At 41.3% G+C, this 20,506-nt stretch overlaps 1 long non-coding RNA gene across 1 annotated transcript in view; it reads left to right on the top strand.

Annotated features, from left to right (window-relative positions):
- The window catches only part of LOC142740631 (uncharacterized), a 35,527-nt gene extending 16,893 nt beyond the window's left edge, over window positions 1-18,634 (top strand). The window contains exons 2-3 of the long non-coding RNA XR_012880822.1: window positions 16,916-16,976; window positions 17,803-18,634. This is a non-coding gene — a long non-coding RNA (uncharacterized LOC142740631). The remainder of the gene's footprint in view (window positions 1-16,915; window positions 16,977-17,802) is intronic.
- The last annotated feature ends 1,872 nt before the right edge of the window (window positions 18,635-20,506 follow it).

The raw sequence follows: 20,506 nt of genomic DNA, 5'->3' as shown, positions 1-20,506 counted from the left end.
AGTCCTTGTGGAAATGAGAGAAAAAATAGCTAAACCTGCGTTTTCTTCTAATGTAGATTTTCACGGCCTACTTCCAACTTCTACAATAAACCTGTGAGGTCAAAATGCTCACTATACCCCTAGATAATTTCCGTAAGGGGTCTAGTTTCCCAAATTGGGTCCCTTTCGGTTGATTTTCACTGTTTTGGCACCGCAAGAGCCCTTCTAATCTGACATGGAGCCTAAAATATTTTCTAATAAAAAGGAGGCCCCAAAATTCTCTAGGTGCTCATTCGCTTCTGAGGTCTGTTTTTCAGTACATTGCTACACGATGCCAATCTAAAGTAGACACATGGGTATGTTAGCAGCAATTTTGTGTGGCATAACTACCTGTCTTACAAGCAGATACATTTAAGTTTAGAAAATGCAAATTTTTTAAATTTTTCGCTAAATTTTGGTGTTTCACAATTTAAATACTGAATGTATCGTGCAAATTTTGCCAGTAACAAAGTCCAATGTGTCACGAGAAAACAATCTCTGAGTCGCTTGGATAGGTATAAGCATTCTGAAGTTGTTACCACATAAAGTGAAAAATGGGCTCTGTCCCGAAGGTCAAAATAATGGCCAAAGAGGAAAGGGGTTAACGACCAGGCATTTTTTTTTTTTTTCATTGTTGCAAGAGTCCTAACATTTTATTTATTTTCCGGTCGACAGCCGTATGAGGACTTGATTTTTGCGGTGAAGTTGTATTTTTTTATGGCACGGTTTTTGGGCAGATTTATGAATTGATTTAACTCCATTAAGATTTTTTGGGGGAAGGGAATTTAATAAAACCGCTATTCCCGCATTGTTATGTATTTAAATTTAGGCAGTTCACTGTGCGGCGTAAATAACACGCTATGTTTGTTTTTTTTTATTTTAAGTTTGTTTTGCTACTTTTGCACACTACAGTGTTTGCATTGCCACTTTCCAAGAGCCATAGCTTTTTGGATTTTTCCATTGATGTAGTCCTATGTGGGCTTATTTGGTGGTGGTGCATGGGAATTATTGATATATTGTTTTTGGGGAAGGGAAAAAAAAAAGCAATTTTACTACTTTATCTAGGTATATAGTTGTTACGCCAGGCCTGGGGGCCTCTGTTAGGCCCCAGACTGTCTTGACAGCCCATTGACTATTGCATTTGCTGGCCACCGATGGGTGACAGAAGGAGCCCTCTCCCTCTGTCAAACCACTTTTAAAAGCCTCTGTTGCTATTGACCAACATTTAAGCGGTTAAACGTTCACATTTGGTTTCTCCGATTCTGGCCTTTGCAGTGGGAGCCCGACTGTCAGTCCGCTTCTGTGCCTGTCTGATTACAATTGCGTACATGAATGTCACAATGCGGGAAGGGGGACTATTCCCATGACGTGCATGTCCTTGATAATGCGGGAAGGAGTTACTCATTGAACGAACTACCTTCAAACCGCATTAAAAAATGAGTAAATTATGTTTCCGTTTCCTGACCATTTTACCCTAAATAAATAAGACCTATAAAATAATTCAGCGGCTCCAATTTTTAATCAGAATGCCCTTTTGTGTCCAGTTTTAAAAAGAAATAAAATATGTGGGGGTACATTAAGAAATCTGAAAAAAAAACAACTTTTAGAATGCAGCGTTCCAGAAGGTGACATTTTTGCTTCGGCGTAAAGCCCTAAAATACCCCAGTCATGAAAGGGTTAAAGACAATGTAATCTACAGCCTAGCCCTTCACCCCTGTGTTTTTGTTTTTTGGTATATCAACGTTAACTTTCTACATTTTATATCAAAGTAAAATTAAAGGGGTTATCCCACGAGGGACATTTATGATATATCCACAGGATAGGTCACAAATGTCAGATGCGGGTCCCAGAGGTGAAAGGGGCCTCTAAACCCGGTTGTACCTCTGTGTGTGTCGGCTGATTTCCGACCAGGAAGGTGAAAACAGAGTAGCTCACTGAGCTAAGAAAATGGCTGTTGTAGTGTTCGTGGTGTTTTTTTTTGTTTTAATTTTTTTACATTTTACTTTATTACAGTATAACATTGGTAGTGGCAATAAACCAGTGTTGCCCAACAGGTGGCCCGGGGATTTATGGACCCTAGGGTAAAGAGAATTCACATTGTCTCCCTAAGATAATTCACATGATCTCCCCATAATGATCAGACATGACTGCACTGCCCACCTATACACAACAAAGTTAGGCAAATCCGAACGCCGCAACCTTTTCGGTTTTGAATTTTAAAGTGAATCTGCGTGTGTTACATGCAGATTTTGACGCAGATTTCACCCTGTGCATTGCAAAGGAATAAGTTGTGAAAATCTGCGACATAATTTACATACTGCGGATAAGAAAATCTACAGCATGCCCTCAATTCTGTGTAGATTTTTTTTTTTTCTGCTTCCTGTGGTTGGGGTTCTGTAAATCACATCTGCATGTATTGTGCTGGGAATTGCTGCAGGTTTAGTGCGCAATACACAGCACGCTCATTTTGTTGCGGAAATGCCACAGATTTTGCTGCCGAAGCAATGTGACTGCAGTGTGTTTCGCAGCGGAATTTTACGAAAGTGTGTAAAAGTACACATATTGGGGCACTGATTTTCCCATTTCTAAAAGTTGTTTTAACCCCTCGCTATATACATACAGTGGATATAAAAAGTCTACACGTCCCTGTTAAACTGCTATGTTTTTGTCATGTTACAAAATCAGTCGAAGATGAATCATTACAGGACTTTTTCCACCTTTTAATGTCACCTATAATCTGTACAGTTGTATTGAAAAATCTGAAAACTTTTAGGGTGGATAAATGAATGCTGTCAAAGTGTGGGCATATTTATGCAACCACATTAGTTTTGTTAATTTTTAGTCTTTCTGGGTAGAAGTCTAATCAGCATGGCACATAGTCTCGACTTGGCAATTGTTGCCCGCTCTTCCTTGCACCTCCTGTGTACAGCCCTCTTCATGTCACCCCAGAGATTTTCAATGGGATTCAGGTCTGGGCTGTGGCTGGGACATTCCAAAATGTTGATCTTCTGGTGAAGCCATTCTTTTTGGAGGTATGCTTTTGGTCGTTGTCGTGCTGAAAGGTGAAATTCCTTTTCATCTTCTGCTTTTTAGCAGAGGCCTGCAGGTTTTGTGCCAATATTGCCTGATGTTTGGAACTGTTCTTTGGTACCCTTCTCCTGACTGATGCCTTTCAATAATCAGATCTCTTTGATGTGTTGAAAGCTCTTTACTACGGACCATGGTTTTTGCTGTCACATGCAACAAAGAAAATGTCAGGAAAATCCTAATAGAACAGCTGAACTTTATATGGGGTTAATCACTTTAAATAATGGCAGCTGTGTACTGACTACTATTTCGCATGAGTTTAACCCATTAGTGACCGCCAATACGCCTTTTAACGGCGGCCACTAACGGGCTTTATTCTGATGCATATGCCTTTTTACGGCACTGCATCAGGATAAAGTAAACAGAGCAGGGAGCCGTCAAATCTCCCTGCTCTCAGCTGCCAGAGGCAGCTGGGGGCGTCCCTGCTCTGCCATGTGAGATCGATATTGGTATCGATCTCACCCGTTTAACCCCTCAGATGCGGTGCTCAATAGCGTGCACCGCATCTGAGTGGTTTTGGAGAGAGGGAGGGAGCTCCCTCTCTCTCCCACCGACACCCGGCGATACGATCGCCGAGTGTCTGTGTCTCCAAAGGCAGACGGGGGCCTAATAAAGGCCCCCAGGTCTGCCTGGAGCGAATGCCTGCTAGATCATGCCGGAGGCATGACCTAGCAGATGCCTGTCCGTTTTAAACGGACAGGCATTAATACACTGCAATACAAAAGTATTGCAGTGTATTATAAATGCGATCGGAGAATCGCATATTAAAGTCCCCTAGTAGGACAAGTAAAAAAGTTTCAAGTTAATTAAAAAAAAATGAAAAACCCAGCTTTTCCCCTTACAAAATGCTTTACTATTAAAAAAACAAAATAAAGTAAAAAAGTTACGCATATTTGGTATCGCCGCGTCCGTAACGACCCCGACTAGAAATCTATTACATTATTTAACCCGCACGGTGAACGCTGTAAAAAATTTAATAAGCTATGGAAAAATTGCTGTTTTCTGTGAATCTTGACATAAAAAGAAATGTGATAAAAAGTGATCAAAAAGTCGCATCTACTCCAAAATTGTAGCAATAAAAACTACAAGTCGTCCCGCAAAAAAAAAAGCCCTCATACAGCTGCATCGGCGAAAAAATAAAAACGTTACGGCTCTTCAAATATGGAGACACAAAAACAAATAATTTTTTAAAAAAAAGTGTTTTTACTGTGTAAAAGTAGTAAAACATACAAAAACTATACAAATTTGGTATCGTTGCAATCGTAACAACCCGCTGAATAAAGTTATTGTGCTATTTATATCACACGGTAAACGGCGTAGATTTAAGACGCGAAAAAGAGTGGCGAGATTTCAAGTTTTTTCCTATTCCCCGCCCCCCCCCTCAAAAAAAGTTAATAAAAGTTAATCAATAAATATGTCCCCCAAAATGGTGCTATTAAAAAATACAACTTGTCCCGCAAAAAACAAGACCTTGTACAGCTATGTCAACGCAAAAATAAAAAGGTTATAGCTCTTGGAATGCGACGATGGAAAAACGTAAAAAATGGCTTGGTCATTAAGGTTTAAAATAGGCTGGTCATTAAGGGGTTAAATGTGATTGGCTTATTCTGCAGCTCACACTTATGGCAACCACATTATTGTAGTTTTTATTTTTCATTTTTAATGTTTTCAGTTTGTTTTTCAATGGAATTGTACAGATTGTGGGTCACATTAAAAGGTGGAAAAAGTTCTGACATGTTTTATCTTGTACAGTTTTTTTTTGACATGACAAAAACCTGGCATTTTAACGGGTGTGTAGACATTTTTTTTTTTTTTTTTTTTAATATCCACTGAATATAATTTTATTTATTTTGTATCTCGGAGGGCGGGTGGGGGAGTATGGGGCGCACCCGTGGGCTGAGCCTGCTCCATAGGGCAAGCGTGTCGGCTGTATCTTACAACCGGCACTTCAGTATAACGAGCGGTATCCCACTCGTTTAACCCCTTAGTTGCGACTTCAGCATCTAAGCCATTAGAATGAGGGGGACAAACCCCCTCTGACGTGCCATTGGCCCTCCTACAACGTTATCGCGATGGGTGTGTGTATGTATATCTACGTCATAATGCCCCTATAGCTGCACACACAGCCCCAATAGTGCCTAATAAAATACTCTCCTAACCCCGTTCCAACAACGAGTGGAGGTGATCCCTCTGCTCCTCAGCTATGAGTTCCTCGACGCAGACGGGCACGATGACGTCACAGCCGTACACCTGTTTGCACCGAGCCGTGAGCATCTGGCGATGCATAGTGACTGGTAGAGCAGGGACCTTACGGCTTCCTACTCAACCATTGGATGCAACTGAATCTGCGTCCTGAAGACGGTGATGCAATTGAAACCGGAAAAAAAACTAAACGAAAAGCGTAAGATGTCTGTTAACTGAGCTAATTTTTATTTCATTTTTTTCGATTAATTGCCAATCATGTACGTATCTATCCCTTTTCCCATTTTACCCCAAAGCAATGTAAAAAAACAAACAAAACCTATCCGGTAAGTTAATTATCAGTTCGGCCGTTTACGGATACAATCTCAATATAACATTAACCCACGCGGTGAATGCCATAATAAAATGAAACTGCCGAAATCACTTGTTTTTTTGTCACTTCGTCTCCCACATAAAATGGAATAAAGTGTCATGAAACACCAAAATGGGACCAATAGAAATTACAAAATGTAAGCCCCCACACCGCTCAATCAACGCAAAAATTAAGTTATGGCTCTCAGAATTTGGCGATGCAAAACACAAATTTTATTTTTAACATTTAGGTTTTACTACTCTTACAAGGAAAAAACGAAAATAATATAAATTTCTTATCGCCGTAAGGGCTTGTCCGCACGTAACTGAAGTGCTGCAGAAAATTTCTGGCGAATTTCTACTAAAACTAGCAGACTTTCCGCTGTGGAAAAACCGAACCATTTCCTGTGTTTTATACTTGCCGAAAATGGTGCGTATTTTGCGTTGTTTTTTTTTTCCCCAATGCTATAAGATGGTGACGTCTCCTGAAAAAAGCAGCCGTTCAGTCCACTTTCTGCAGCAGAAATTGACATTCTGCAGTCCGAAAAATACGCACCGCAGGATGAATTTGTGAATGGAAATTTTCCGCAGCATGTGGATGAGATTTGTTAAATCTGACCCACTTTGCTGCTACTGTATTCTGCATATTTTCTGTCCAACTCCAGATGGAAAATACGCAGCAATTCCGTTACGTGTGAACAAGCCCTAATAGTGTTAACCCACAGAATGAAGTTAACATGTCGTTTTTAACCTCCAAAAAATGGAGTACGGTTTCCCTGTACATTATGGTACAATTAATGGTGCCAATCAAAACTACAACTCGTCCCGCAAAAATCAATCCCCCATACGGCTTTATCAACGGAAAAAATAGACATTATGGCTTTTGGATGGTGGGGAGGAAAAAACGATAATCTGAAAAATGGCCGCAGTGGAAGGGGTTAATGAACTTTATTTTGACTGTTCCCTATAAAGGTAAGCTAAATAAAATACTTACCGCCTTGAAGCCCGGGTTCTCACACAGCGCAAATACTGCGGATTTTCCGCAACCGCTTTCATTGCGGTAAATCCAGTGTATTAGGCTCCACCCAGTAGCTCAGAGAAAACTGAGAATTAGGGCTTGTCCACAAGTAACTGATTTCCTGAAGAAAATTTCTGCAACATTTATGCATCAACTAGCAAACAATCCGCTGCGCAAAATCCGCACCATTACATGCGTTTTTACTGTGAATAGTGCAGATTTTTATTTATTTTTGGTGCGTTTCAAGGTCTGTGATGTTGATGTTTCTTCATGTGATGTCATTTCCACCCCCGGTAAGAAATTCCGCAGCAAATTATGCAGTACATAAGAAAAACGCAGGAAATCAGTCCACTTTTCGCAGCAATAATTGACCTGCTGCGGAAATAAAATGACGCTCCACAGGTGAATTTCTGGACTGCGTTTTTCCGCAGTGTGGATGACATTTGATAAATCTCACCCACTCTGCTGCTACTGTATTCTGCTGTGGATTTTCTATCCGCAATTCCATTGTGTGGACAAGCCCTTAAAGACAGAGCCTGCAGAGGGCGAAACTGCTGAAATAATAAATGCAGAATACAAGTCCTATAATGGCCAGAAAGTCCTTCCTTATGTACACACTAGGGATGTCACGATACCAGAATTTGGACTTCGATACCGATACTTCGTTTAGTATTGCGATTTCGATACCAATTTCGATACTTTTGCCAACAGTAATAAAAAAAATCAATTCTTCCGTTTTCTGAGGTGAGGCGCGAGGTGTGATGAATTTTGAACGCGCCTCACATTAATAGTAATTAATCCCATCATGTTTCTCAGTCATAATGGGTTAATGTGTGAGGTACACGATGGGGTTAATTACTATTAATGTGAAGAACATGGAGGTTAAATTCATCGCACCTCCTGCCTCACAATAATAAGTGAATGAAAGCCGTGTTTATTTCATTTTTTTACAGCGCACACATCATAAATGATGCAGAAAAATTGTTGTGCGCGCCATTACTGAATGTGTGAATATTTTATGTATTGAGACTTATTTTAATGTTTATTGTAAAAAAGGTGAATGTGTATTTTTTTTCATTTTAACAATACTTTGTTTTTAAACTTCAATGTACTGACATATATCAGATATGTGCCAGTACATTAGCCTGTGGACAGAGAGCACACAGGCTGTTGTTAGGACATACTTGGGTATGTCCTAACAACATGAAATATGGTAGGACAGCCCTGGGGTCCGTCAATAGACCCTGGGCTTTCTGCCCATATATGGTATGGCCCTCGATCGCGTCAAAAGAATTCCCTGTGACGCGATCCAGGGGCATCCCCCCTGCTCACTTTCCCCTGAATGTTGCAGTCAGCTGTGATCGCAGCATTCAGGGGAATAAAGGCGGAGATGAGAGGTTTCTCAGATCTCTGCCGTTATAGAGCGGGGCTGCGGCTGTGTAATACAGCCATTGCCCCGCTCCTGACAGGAAGTGCGCGCGCGGTCAGCATGAGGAGGTGCGGCCGGCGCTGCACTAATGAGCGGCAGTTCAGGCACTGAACACAGAACACGGGGGTGTTTTGCAGCGCGCCCGCCATGTTCGGTCTTCAGTGCCGCCGCTCATAAGTACAGCGCTGGCCACATCGCATCATCCTGACCGTGCGCACTTATGACTCAGGAGCGGGGCTGTGGCTGAATTACACAGCCGCAGCCGCGCTCCCATACATTCATGTATTACTATACTGAGCTGTGCGGCTGCGCAGCTCAGTATCGAAATACAGGAAATAGCGGTATCGAACCGTTTAGGGATGCAAAGTATCGAAACAGTATCGAAGTTTCGATGCACCGTGCATCCCTAGTACACACATGACGTTATTGTGAGATGTCACCTGACAGTCTTCAGTCTTTCATGTGATCGCCACTTGTCATTTCACTCCAGGTTTTGTACCTTATATTTCTGCTTCTCCACCGTATAATAAAATTCTAGAAGTCGAGTTTCATATCCTGTGACTAAAAATATCATCGTCTAGTTTTGTCTGCGTTGTACACGAAGCATCGGTAGTTATTTACGTTTTGCTCAGATCTTTTTATAATGTTAGAATTTTTTCCCCTTCTGTCAGGGTTATCGTCTCCTCCTGAAATTAATCTGTTAAAAATGGCGACTCATCATGAATACATAATTTACCAGCTTTCTGTACATGCTAACAGGCCTCAGGAGAACTTTCGTACACTGCTAAGCAACAGTTAATTTGATTGGTCGATGCCTTCACTGACTAGTCTAAAAGCTCCACTTTTAAAGTGGCTGTATTTATAATTTTATTTTTATATATTATTTTTTTCTACAAACTTCGCCCCTCTGATTATTGAGATGTCTGTTCCCCATTCACTTGAAATTCTACAAAGTGGTTACCGAGGACCCAATAAAATTTCTTTATGGTGTTCTAAGGAAATGGGTTTTCTAAACTTGAGTTGGGGGGGGGGGGGATCTAGATCTTATAGGTGAGTCTTACCATCCCGAAGTAATCTGGTGAATACAGCCACAGTGACAGAACTAGTTGATGTAACCAGCTGATCCCATCAGCAGAGATCTGTGCGGAGGCTGATGGGGAGAAGTGTATCTGCGCACTTACATTTCGTATACAGTAAGGGTAAGTTCACATGCGGCAGATTTGTCAGACTTCTGCGACTGTCATCTAATTGATTCTCACAGAAATCCATTCTACAGATACAATCCCAGTCACGTGTATGGTATGGATTTTTCAGTCGCAGAATTGTCTGCCAAAAATCTGCCACCTGCAAGAGGTACTTGGTTTTGAAGAAGTCCTTAACCCTTGTGGTACAGTTCCACATATCTGCTTGCAGCCAAAATGTTACCCACTGAGGTAGAGAATGATTGCATGATTTTGCTGGTAATACCCGCAAGTGAGCACGGTTTCTGGCCACCTGTGGATGCCATGCCATTATGTGACACTGTACCCTTATGGGCAGCAAATGTCTGAACACAGGACAATATCTTTGCCAAAATGACTTATCATTCCGATTGTGGGAGGGGGAGAGATCTGTTTTCAGACTACTGCGCTTTAAAAACCAGCAATGGTTAATTAAAAAAGAAACCGTCGAGGGCTTTATTCTATTCCGGATTTCACCCTGTACATTGCAACCGTGCACATTCTGTGGGCAGCAGACTCCTGAATCCCGCACAATCCTCATATATTGCACTGTAAATTGATGCAGATCTTCATTGTGGAATCCGCACAGAAAATCCTGAACAAGGCGGAACAAGTTGCCTACCGAGGCCTTAAAAAGTTGTAACTCGGTGTTGTGTGCACCAAATTCCCCAACACAGTGCAAATGTTGTGTGGGCTCCAGCCACTACTGAACTACACAAGGTCGTACTTTGAAAGTCAGTTGCCTGGAGGGAGACTTGAGAACAACGCCCTTATTTTGCATTGGTTTGTCAAACGTAAGAAAAGATTAATGTGTTTTTAAAATAGAGCGCATTAGAGACATGGAGAAGAGCAGCTTTGCATAGTTTTCGAAGTACAGCGTACAATGCAGCATGCTGAAATATATATATTTATTTTTGTTTTTTTAGACCGGTGATACTAGAGCTGGCCAATTAATTGAAAAGAAACCGAAATTCATCTCAATTAACAGACTTCCTCTTGCACATTTAGATTTATTTTGGGCTTTTTCACGATCTGCATCTTCAGCTATATACTATTAGGGGGGCATTATACTATTGGGGGGCAGCTAGGGGGGAATTATACTATTGTGGGGCAGCTATGGGGGAATTATACTATTGTGGGGCAGCTATGGGGGCATTATACTATTGTGGGGCAGCTATGGGGGCATTATACTATTGTGGGGAGCAGCTATGGGGGCATTATACTATTGTGGGGCAGCTATGGGGGCATTATACTATTGTGGGGGGCAGCTATGGGGGCATTATACTATTGTGGGGGGCAGCTATGGGGGCATTATACTATTGTGGGGAGCAGCTATGGGGGCATTATACTATTGTGGGGAGCAGCTATGGGGGCATTATACTAGTGTGGGGAGCAGCTATGGGGGCATTATACTAGTGTGGGGAGCAGCTATGGGGGCATTATACTAGTGTGGGGGCAGCTATGGGGGCATTATACTAGTGTGGGGGCAGCTATGGGGGCATTATACTAGTGTGGGGGCAGCTATGGGGGCATTATACTAGTGTGGGGGCAGCTATGGGGGCATTATACTAGTGTGGGGGCAGCTATGGGGGCATTATACTAGTGTGGGGGCAGGTATGGGGGCATTATACTAGTGTGGGGGCAGCTATGGGGGCATTATACTAGTGTGGGGAGCAGCTATGGGGGCATTATACTAGTGTGGGGGGCAGCTATGGGGGCATTATACTAGTGGGGGGGGCTGCTATTGCGGCATTCTACTGGAGGGGCAGCCATTGCGGCATTATGATGTGTGGGGGGGGGCTGCCATTGCGGCATTTTGATGTGGGGGGGGCTGCCATTGCGGCATTTTGATGTGTGGGGGGGGGGCTGCCATTGCGCCATTTTGATGTGTGGGGGGGGCTGCCATTGCGGCATTTTGATGTGTGGGGGGGGCTGCCATTGCGGCATTATGAGGTGTGGGGGGGGGGCTGCCATTGCGGCATTGAGGTGTGGGGGGGGGCAGCCATGCATAACTACTGTGGTGGGAGCACTATGAGGGCAATATACTGTGTGGGGGGCAGTGTCAGGAGGTACATTTACAGCAGTATACAGCAGGCTCAAGGGATAAATATTAACCCCTTAAAGACCAGACCAATTTGAGTTTGTTTTGTTCCCCCCCCCCCCCCCCAAATCCATAACATTTTTATTGCTTAGTTGACATTTTCTTGTAGGACAAGTTGTAGTTTTTCATGGCATCATTTATTGTACTGAATAATGTATTGGGAATCTGGAGGAAAAATATTTGTGGGGTGAAATGGGCAAAAAACATCGCCATACTCAATTTTTTGGGTGCGTTTTTGTTTTTACAGCGTCAATCAGGTAGTGAAAAATACATATTCACCTACGGCGATACCAATTTTATATGTTTGTTTTTAACACTTTTTTAAAAATTAAAACTATTTACCCCCAAAAAAAATATTTTGTTGCCATATTCTGAGAGCCATAACTTTTTGGTTTTTTTCCATGACTTTAGCGGTGTGAAAGCTTAAATTTTGCAGGTAGTTTTTACCGATACCATTTTGGGACATGTGACTTCTTCATCACTTTTTATTCCATTTTTTGAGAGCTAAGGTGTCAAAAAAACGTGTATGTATATTTTACGACCTTGTTATATTGTGATAGTTTGGAATTTTACGGACGTAGTAATGCCAGTTATGTTAACTACTTTATTTCTTTTTAACAATGCCTTAGGGAAAAAAGGTGTTTTGTTTTTGGTTTTTTTCAACGGTTTTACTTTTTTTTCATTAGTCCCCTAGAGGACTTGAACCAGCGATCATTGGATTGCTTGCATGATATACTGCAGTATATCGTGATACTTCTAGTGATATCAACATACTGAGTCTCCTTTGAAGCCCTGCCAGCAGCAGGGCTTCAAAGGAGTTAAAAGATGGCAGACCTTTCATTAGGCTGCCACGACAACCATAGTCACTGGCCGATCCCATCACAGGGGGGCGCGATGGCATGTTTGAGGGGGCCTCCCTGATTAGAACTATTTAGATGCCGTGGTCACGATTGACCGTGGGATTTAAGGTGTTAATTGAGTGGAATCAAAGTAATCTTTAATTCCACCCGTTACAGTGAGGTGTCAGCTGTATAACACCAGTCACCCGCTCAGTATGGAGCGCGCTCCCTACTTCCCCTTAACGGCTATCACGTACGTGATATGTCGTTAAGGGGTTAATGCATTGGCGTAGCATCCAAATAAGGGGCGTGGTATGCAAAAAGGATGTGGCCTAAATCGTTCATTAATCAAGGTTTCGCATTACATACTCTAAGGGTATGTGCACACACACTAATTACGTCCGTAATTGACGGACGTATTTCGGCCGCAAGTACCGGACCGAACACAGTGCAGGGAGCCGGGCTCCTAGCATCATACTTATGTACGATGCTAGGAGTCCCTGCCTCGCTGCAGGACAACTGTCCCGTACTGAAAACATGATTATACTACGGGACAGTTGTCCTGCAGCGAGGCAGGGACTCCTAGCATCGTACATAAGTATGATGCTAGGAGCCCGGCTCCCTGCAGTGTGTTCGGTCCGGTACTTGCGGCCGAAATACGTCCGTCAATTACGGACGTAATTAGTGTGTGTGCACATACCCTAACTGTGAAGCGGATTCCAAATACATTCGCCCAATATGACCAGTGGTCAGACGAGGGGTGTTATTTTTTTATGACTTGAAATCTTCACAGGATCTAAATTCTTTTACTTTACTTCAGAACATGTGTTCGGCCGCCTTCACTTTTTTTTTATTTTTTTTCTTATTTTTTTTTCTTATTTTTTTTCTTTAGTGTTTTAACCAGTTCAGGACCGGGCTATTTTGAGCCTTCAGGACCAGACACCTTTTAGCATGTGTTAGTTAAATGGCTATAACTTTTTTATTTGTTGGGCTAAAGACGTGATTTTTGCGATGTTTTTCCGTAGACAATGCAGGTTTCTTTTTTTATAGTTTTTATACACATCCTTTTTGCTATTTTAGAATTTTTATCCAAAGTTTGAAAAAAATGAGCTTTTTTTACGCTTCAGCAATTTTTTTGTATTTTTTTTTGGTAATAACATAGTTTTACCCTAAAATAGACCTTTTGTTTTTGATCGTCATTGTCAACCATAAATTTTAATATATTACATGTCTATATTAGGGTAATTGGGTCCGGGCTAGCGTTACGGCAATGATTGGCGGGAAGGCAACGTTTTTTTGGGGTGGGTATTTTATGTGTATTTAATGTGTGTGTGTTTAGGCCCCCTTTGCGCCAATAAAAATAAAAACCACCTTACCCGTTCCCACGGCGAGTTGATGGGTCCTGTCACTCCTCTGTCTTTTTGTAACCCAGCACAGTGTGTGTGTGTGTGTGTGTGTGTGTGTGTGTGTGTTATAAGTAACAGCAGGCCTACAAGTCAGAGGGAGGGATGCTGTTGCTAGCTGGCTGTCCACACAACAATTGTATATGTTTTCCATGATATTACGTTTTAGACTGTAACCAAGAGTTGTAATTTATCACGAAACCTAAATCTGCTAAGGTTTTTAGATCTGGATTTGATGATGAAATTAACCATTTCGGAATAAAAGGTGTGTGTGTTCTGGAGGCCATGTTTTTGAGCTGGGTGCAGCAAATCGTACTGAGCTTCAGACTAAGCTAATGTACGGAGCACGTTTATAGGTAAATATATAAAACCACATCCAAAGTATAGCAGATGAGAAAATCAAATTCCTTACAATTGACCTGTGATGCTAGAAGAGTTTTCGGTGTGACGATGTTTGTAGGGGCTTTATCGTCACTGTCGCCTAGAGGGTAGACTTTTTTTCACAATTCAGGTGTATGTTACAGGTAACAAATTCAGACTAACTTTCCCAGAGCTGTTCGCATATATCTAGTCTACCTGGGTAAATTGCACTCCATACAAAGGGAACTTGCCCAGAGCATTCTAAATGTAAATTTCAGACAAAGTAACCACGAAAAGCCAATTTCCATTAGGTTATGAAATTAACTTTCTGTATTTTTGTTATACGTTATTGAAGTGCTTTTATTTGGTGATTAAAATTACTTTTGTAATTAACTTTTAATAAAAAAATCTTTCACACTTGCAGCTTCTATGTATCTCAGTACATAGAAGCTGCCGAATAGGGGATGCATGTCAGATGGGTACGAGAACGGGGGTCCCAGAGTGCTTTATGTAAATTAGGCGGGACTGCATATGCTCGGCCGCCACTTCTCCCAAACAGAAAAAAAGGACACCGTATTGGCATCAGTTTGGTAAATTGGGCCTTATGGATATGTTTGAAGTATTCACCGGGAGATTACCCTGCACAATTGTGAAACCATGTCAACAGAACTTTACCTTGCATGCAGATTGAGCTATGGCTGTGGAATGATTGAAGTCAAGTATGGCTTCTTGTGAGTGGTTCTGTAATATGAGATGAAAGCACGAATGGGCGTCAAACTTGTGTAGTTGTGGTATATAAATGTGTTATTTATTAAGTTGTAATGAAGCATTTTTATGACGTGGGCTTGGCTTTCATTCCCTGTTACTATGAAAGAGCAGTATAGTTGATGATAGATCACTGTGACGTTCTCAGAAGGTCTTCAAGCTAACTGCGAGTTGACTACTATATACACACACTATACAAAGTAAATTCTTTTGACTAGGCCTTTTTTGCGCGTAAATGACCAAGGATTATTTTGTTTTTTCACTTGTCGCATTCTAAGAGACGTAACTTTTTTTTATTTTTATTCCGTAGATATAGCCGTATAAGGGCTTGTTTTTTAAGGGACGAGTTTGTATTTTTAAAAAATTTTTTTGATGCATCTAATTGATTTAGCGTTTATTAACTTTTATTTTAGGAAAGAATTGAAAATAAACCGCTATTCCAGCATTGATTTTTCGCGTTATAAATTTACGGCGTTCACTATGCAGTGCAAATAACGTGTTAACTTTATTCTATGGGTCGGCACGATTACGGGGATTCAAAATATTTAAAGGTTTTAGGTTTTCCTAAGTTTGCAAAATAAAAAAAAGCCCCTTAAAAAAACAAAAAAAAAAATAGTTTTTGCATTGCCGCATTCCAAGAGCTGTAACTTTATTTCATTTTTCTGTAGATGTAGCCATATGTGGGCTTTTTTTGCGCGACGGGTGTAGTTTTCATTGGTAGTATTTTAGGGTACATGGGACTTTATTGATTTAACTCTTTATTTCTTTTTTTGATGGGGGAAATTAGAAGTTTTTTTGTTTTGAGTCGTTACGATCACAGCGACGACATATATGTTTTTTGTTTGTTTTTTTTTCTTTTTTTGTTCTTTATTACACTAAATAAAACCACTTTTTGGGGAAAAAATGTATTTTAAATATTTAATCTTTTTTTCTTTTTTCCATAAACTATTTTACTTATTTTTTTGTCCCACTAGGGGGACTTCAGTTTGCAATCTTCAAACACCTTAGATGTCGCTATTGACAGCGGCATCTAATGGGTTAAACTGCTGGAATCTGAGCACTTGTGACGAATATATCAGTCAAGCGGTTAAATTATGATGTAATTTGCGGTTCACCAGCAAATTGCAACGCTTGATAACCTACGAGTACCATATATTTTCTGACTATATAAAACCCTTTCGATAGGAAAAATACCTCCTAGTGCTTTTCGTTCTCAAGCACCTTTATGCAACTTTGTATGCAAAATATCTAGAAAAATTCTAATTTGACGAAAGTTAACAAGCCAGAGGTTTTAATCCACAAATGTCACCCACAAAACAAAAGATCATGCTTCATGGAGAAAATGTAGCCCTGTACATGGTACAAGCACCGAAGTTTCTAACCGGTGACAACTTTTTTTTTTTTTGGAGGGTTTTAAAATATCCACTACTAGTTAAATGGTTATTCTCAACTCGTATACGGACGGCATGGCTAGGATATTGCATCATTTTCTCATCGGTGGAGGTCTGACCTCTGGCACAGTCACCGATCCTGAAAATAAAGGGGCTACAGTACTGGTTTAGTGATGGCATCCGTTTAAGTTTTCCCTGTACAGCGGATCTCTCGGCCACCTGAGATGCAGATTGTGTCTATTCGCTTGAATGGTGCCATGCTGCAGTTTCCTGACCTGGAGTTCTGCTCTGCAGGGAAGAAGTGAAGTATCTGCAGCGCTTTTATTCTCCGTATCGGTGGGGATTCCATAGATCAGACTCCCACGATTGTAAAGTAATGGAATATACTAGCGATAGGCCATCAATCTGAGATGGAAAAAAAAAACCTTTTAAGGGCTTGTTCACATGTAATGGAATTGCTGCGTATTTTCCGTCCGGCATTACGGACGGAAAATACGTAGCGGAATACAGTAGCAGTAAAGTGGGTCTGATTTAACAAATGTCATCCCTATTCTGTGGAAAAATTAATTCCAGAAATTCACCTGCGTTGTGTAATTTTAGTACCGCAGCATGTCCATTACTACTGCGGTAAGTACCGATTTCCTGCATTTTCTTGATGTGCTGCCTAATTTGCCGCGGTGTTATAGTGACTATATGTCCTCACTACTAAAGTCTGTTTTTTTTTTTAACAGGCTGGAATAAGCACAACGGACAAATGGCGTGCACTGTTGAATTACGTAAAACCTTTGCGGTGTAAGTTCAATGTGATTTTTCTATTAAAGGGGAACAGTCCCCCTACCTACCTGCCACCACAATAAGGCGTTTGCATGGAGCGGCTCTGTTTCTGTGACTCCGATAGTTTGTATAGAGAGGCAGGGGATCCCCCACCACATTTAGCACCTATGGGCTGTACGGTGGCTCAGTGGTAAAAACTGTTGGTGCTTTATAATGAATAAAATCGCCTTTGCCGTTCATATGTGATATGTTATCAGCTCATAACCCCTTACAATCTAACAGGACATTATTTTGCAGGCTGGCACATTGTGTTTACATGAGATCACGGGAGTCATGGCTTGCTGCTTTGAGTTAGAAGTAGTGCGAGCTTCGGGCCTGTAACCACATCCATCAGTAGTTCCTCATGACAACCCTTTCTGTTCTGTGTCCTAGCTTTTATCATAGGGATAATTGTTTGGAAGCTGTCTGTACGTGGCAGGCCAGTCGTTCTGCGGACTGTGGAAACTACAAGCCCCAGCATGCCATGACAGCCTGACCTCTGCAGAAGGCATCTGTGAAGGCGTTGCAATTGTAGAGTCTATATTGGCGTATGTTAAATTCTACATTCTCCTATGCGGACCTAGCCAAAGGTTCTTGTCAAGTCAGTACCCACCTCCCTGGTCTGTTCTGACAATAGTTTTGTGATATAATTATAAAGACATGCCACTGTAGTTTTATATTAAGTGACTAAGTTGTGGCAAAACAGTTTTTTGTTTTTTTTTGCCAGTTCTATGTCTACATTCAGTCACTTCTTGAAAAGCCTTGACCATTGTTGAATTGTTAAATACTCTCTCCTCTTTTGCAGGTATTAAAAACAGACAAACTCATCTGGTTGCAATTCGGTGTATTTCGGGCTTACAGGCCAGCAGATGTATTGCGAGAGAGACGTTAATTTACAGATTTTCGTTGTTCTTTAGAAGGATTGGAGATGAGCGTGGTGTCGTTTTCCTTGACGTACAGTAGCAGCACATAATGGTTTGTGGATTACACAGAGGTGCAGGCCATATTGTGCTGCCGCCAAAACACAAGGATTGCGTCTTCCTAAAAGAAGTCATCAGTTTGTCATTGAAAATGTCAGCAGTGCCTTAGCAGCACGTAAATATTGGAGTTAACTCGCCATGTCTTTCCAATATTAACAGTGCTGCTAGAGTAAGGCTAACCGTTACCGCGTCTTCAAAGAAAGGAGCAGCTTCAAGAATGACACCATCCGTGGACTAATGTGTTGTGCCTTTTACTAATGCAAACATCTGTCTCATGCTTTAAGATTTTCCATTAAGTAACAGACACCATCCCTCAATAATAATGTTCTGTGTTCTATGTGATCACTGCATGCTTACACCACATCTAGAACCATGGCGAACATTGCCTGTGCAACATCACTGCATTCAAGCCTCTAATGAAGGCTAAGAAGGTAAGTTTCTGTAATATAGAAAGAATAGCTCTATATCGCACTTATCTCGCTAGAGAGTTTTCCCTTTTAAAACACCGATTATCTTCCTGCATTTGACTTCATATGGCAGAAGATAAACTTCTATAACATTATAAGCCCTACTGGGACATTTCCGATCTAAAATATTGTGTAAAAGTAAATTTTCGAGCCATGTGTAACCATAATAAATTATTATTGACTGTTTTAATCGGTGTGGTGTGGTTTTATTTTAATTTTGTTTTTTCCTCTATGGAATAAACTATTTTTGTTTGTTTATAATAACTTCACTTTTTTTTTTATATTATAAATTGTGAACTTTCTAAAACAAAATTCGTCCCATTTACATTTCTTCTATTAGATATAGGGTTCTTCACACAGATTTGTTGTATACAACCTTCACCCCCTCCCTGCTGCTGTGCCTAAGGATAGATTCATACGAACGAGTGAAAAACTGCAGGTTTTTTTACGTCCGAATTGCACCTCTGCGGCTCCCGTTTTCACAGATCCCCATAGACTTGAGTTTATCGAGGTATCCTTGAAAACTGAAGAAAATAGGGCATGTTCTATTTTTCAACGGACTCTTTGCACGGACCATTGAAACAGCCGTGTGAAGGCCCCCATTGGAATACATGAGTCCATGTGACGGCTGTTTTAACGGCTGTCACACTGATGTATGCTATGTTAGTGTGAATAAGGGTATGTGCACGCTAGCTTCCTTTTATGTCTGAAAAGACAGACTGTTTTCAGTAGAAAATAGCTGCCTCGTTACAGACGTAAAAGCTCCTCCTCGCGAGGCGTCTGACGCCCGTAATCTTGAGCTATTCTTGAATTCAATGAAAAACTGCTCAAATTACGTTCAAAGAAGTGTCCTGCACTTCTTTGCCGAGGCAGTCATTTTACGCGTCGTTGTTTGACAGCTGTCAAACGGCGACGCGTAAATTACTGGTCGTCGGCACAGTACGTTGGCAAACCCATTCAAATGAATGGGCAGATGTTTGCCAACGTACTGGAGCCCTATTTTCAGACGTAAAACGAGGCATAATACGCCTAGTTTACATCTGAAAATAGGTCGTGTGAACCCAGCCTTAGGTGAACACTGAGAAGGGGGGTGGGGGCAGGTCAGTCAGTCATCAGTAGCATTGGACTGATGGATTTGAGTTAGAATTTGCAGGAGACCATCTTTGTACAGGAATTAGACTACAGCAGCCATTTGGTAGAAAGTTGTTTTTGTTTTGTTTTGTTTTTTTCATTTGTTTTTTTCTTTTACCCCTTAGCGCACCGGTACCTCTTGGGGTGATGTTTGGAGCGCGCTCCACATGCTGCGGGTGTCTGCTGTGTTTTACAACAGACACTCAGGACTAACTGCCAGGAGCAGTGATCGCGCTGTTCCTGGATGTTTAACCCCTCAAATGCTGCAGTCAATCGCGACCGCAGCATCTGAGGCGTTGAGCTGTCGGAGGGGGCCGCCCCTCTTTTCATTGCCCCCCCCCCCCCCCGTAACGAGATTGGGGGGGTGACGATGGCTGTTATGGCAGCCCAGGGGCCCAATGAAGGCCCCCAGGGCTGCCTTCACTCTGCCTGCCTGTGGCAGGGCTTAATAGATGCCTGTAAAAATTACGATATACTGCAATGCATTAGTATTGCAGTATATTATACCAGCGATCTAACAATCGGTGGTTCAAGTCCCCTAGGGGGACTAATAGAATGTGTAAAAAGAAGTGATATCAAAAACAAAATTGGTATTGCTGCATCTGTAAAAGTCTGAACTATTACAATATAGTGTTCTTTAATGCGCACGGTGAAGGCCATAAAAAATAAAATTTGTAAACAGCCCAAAATCGCAGTTTTTTGGGTCACCTTGGCTCCCCAAAAAAAATAATGTAAAAAAGTGATCAAAAAGTCATATGTACCAACAAATGGTGCCAATAAAAACTACAGCTCGTCCCGCAAAAAATAAGCCCTCACACCGCTTAATGCACGGAAAAATAGTTACGGCTCTCAGAATGTGGGCAAACAAAACTATTTGTTTAACAAAGTATTTTTTTATTTTTTTTAAAGTAGTAAAATATAAAAAAAATCT

Source organism: Rhinoderma darwinii, chromosome 2 (genome assembly GCF_050947455.1).
Source record: "Rhinoderma darwinii isolate aRhiDar2 chromosome 2, aRhiDar2.hap1, whole genome shotgun sequence".
NCBI lineage: Eukaryota > Metazoa > Chordata > Amphibia > Anura > Rhinodermatidae > Rhinoderma > Rhinoderma darwinii.
This window is presented reverse-complemented; position numbering and strand designations above follow the sequence as displayed.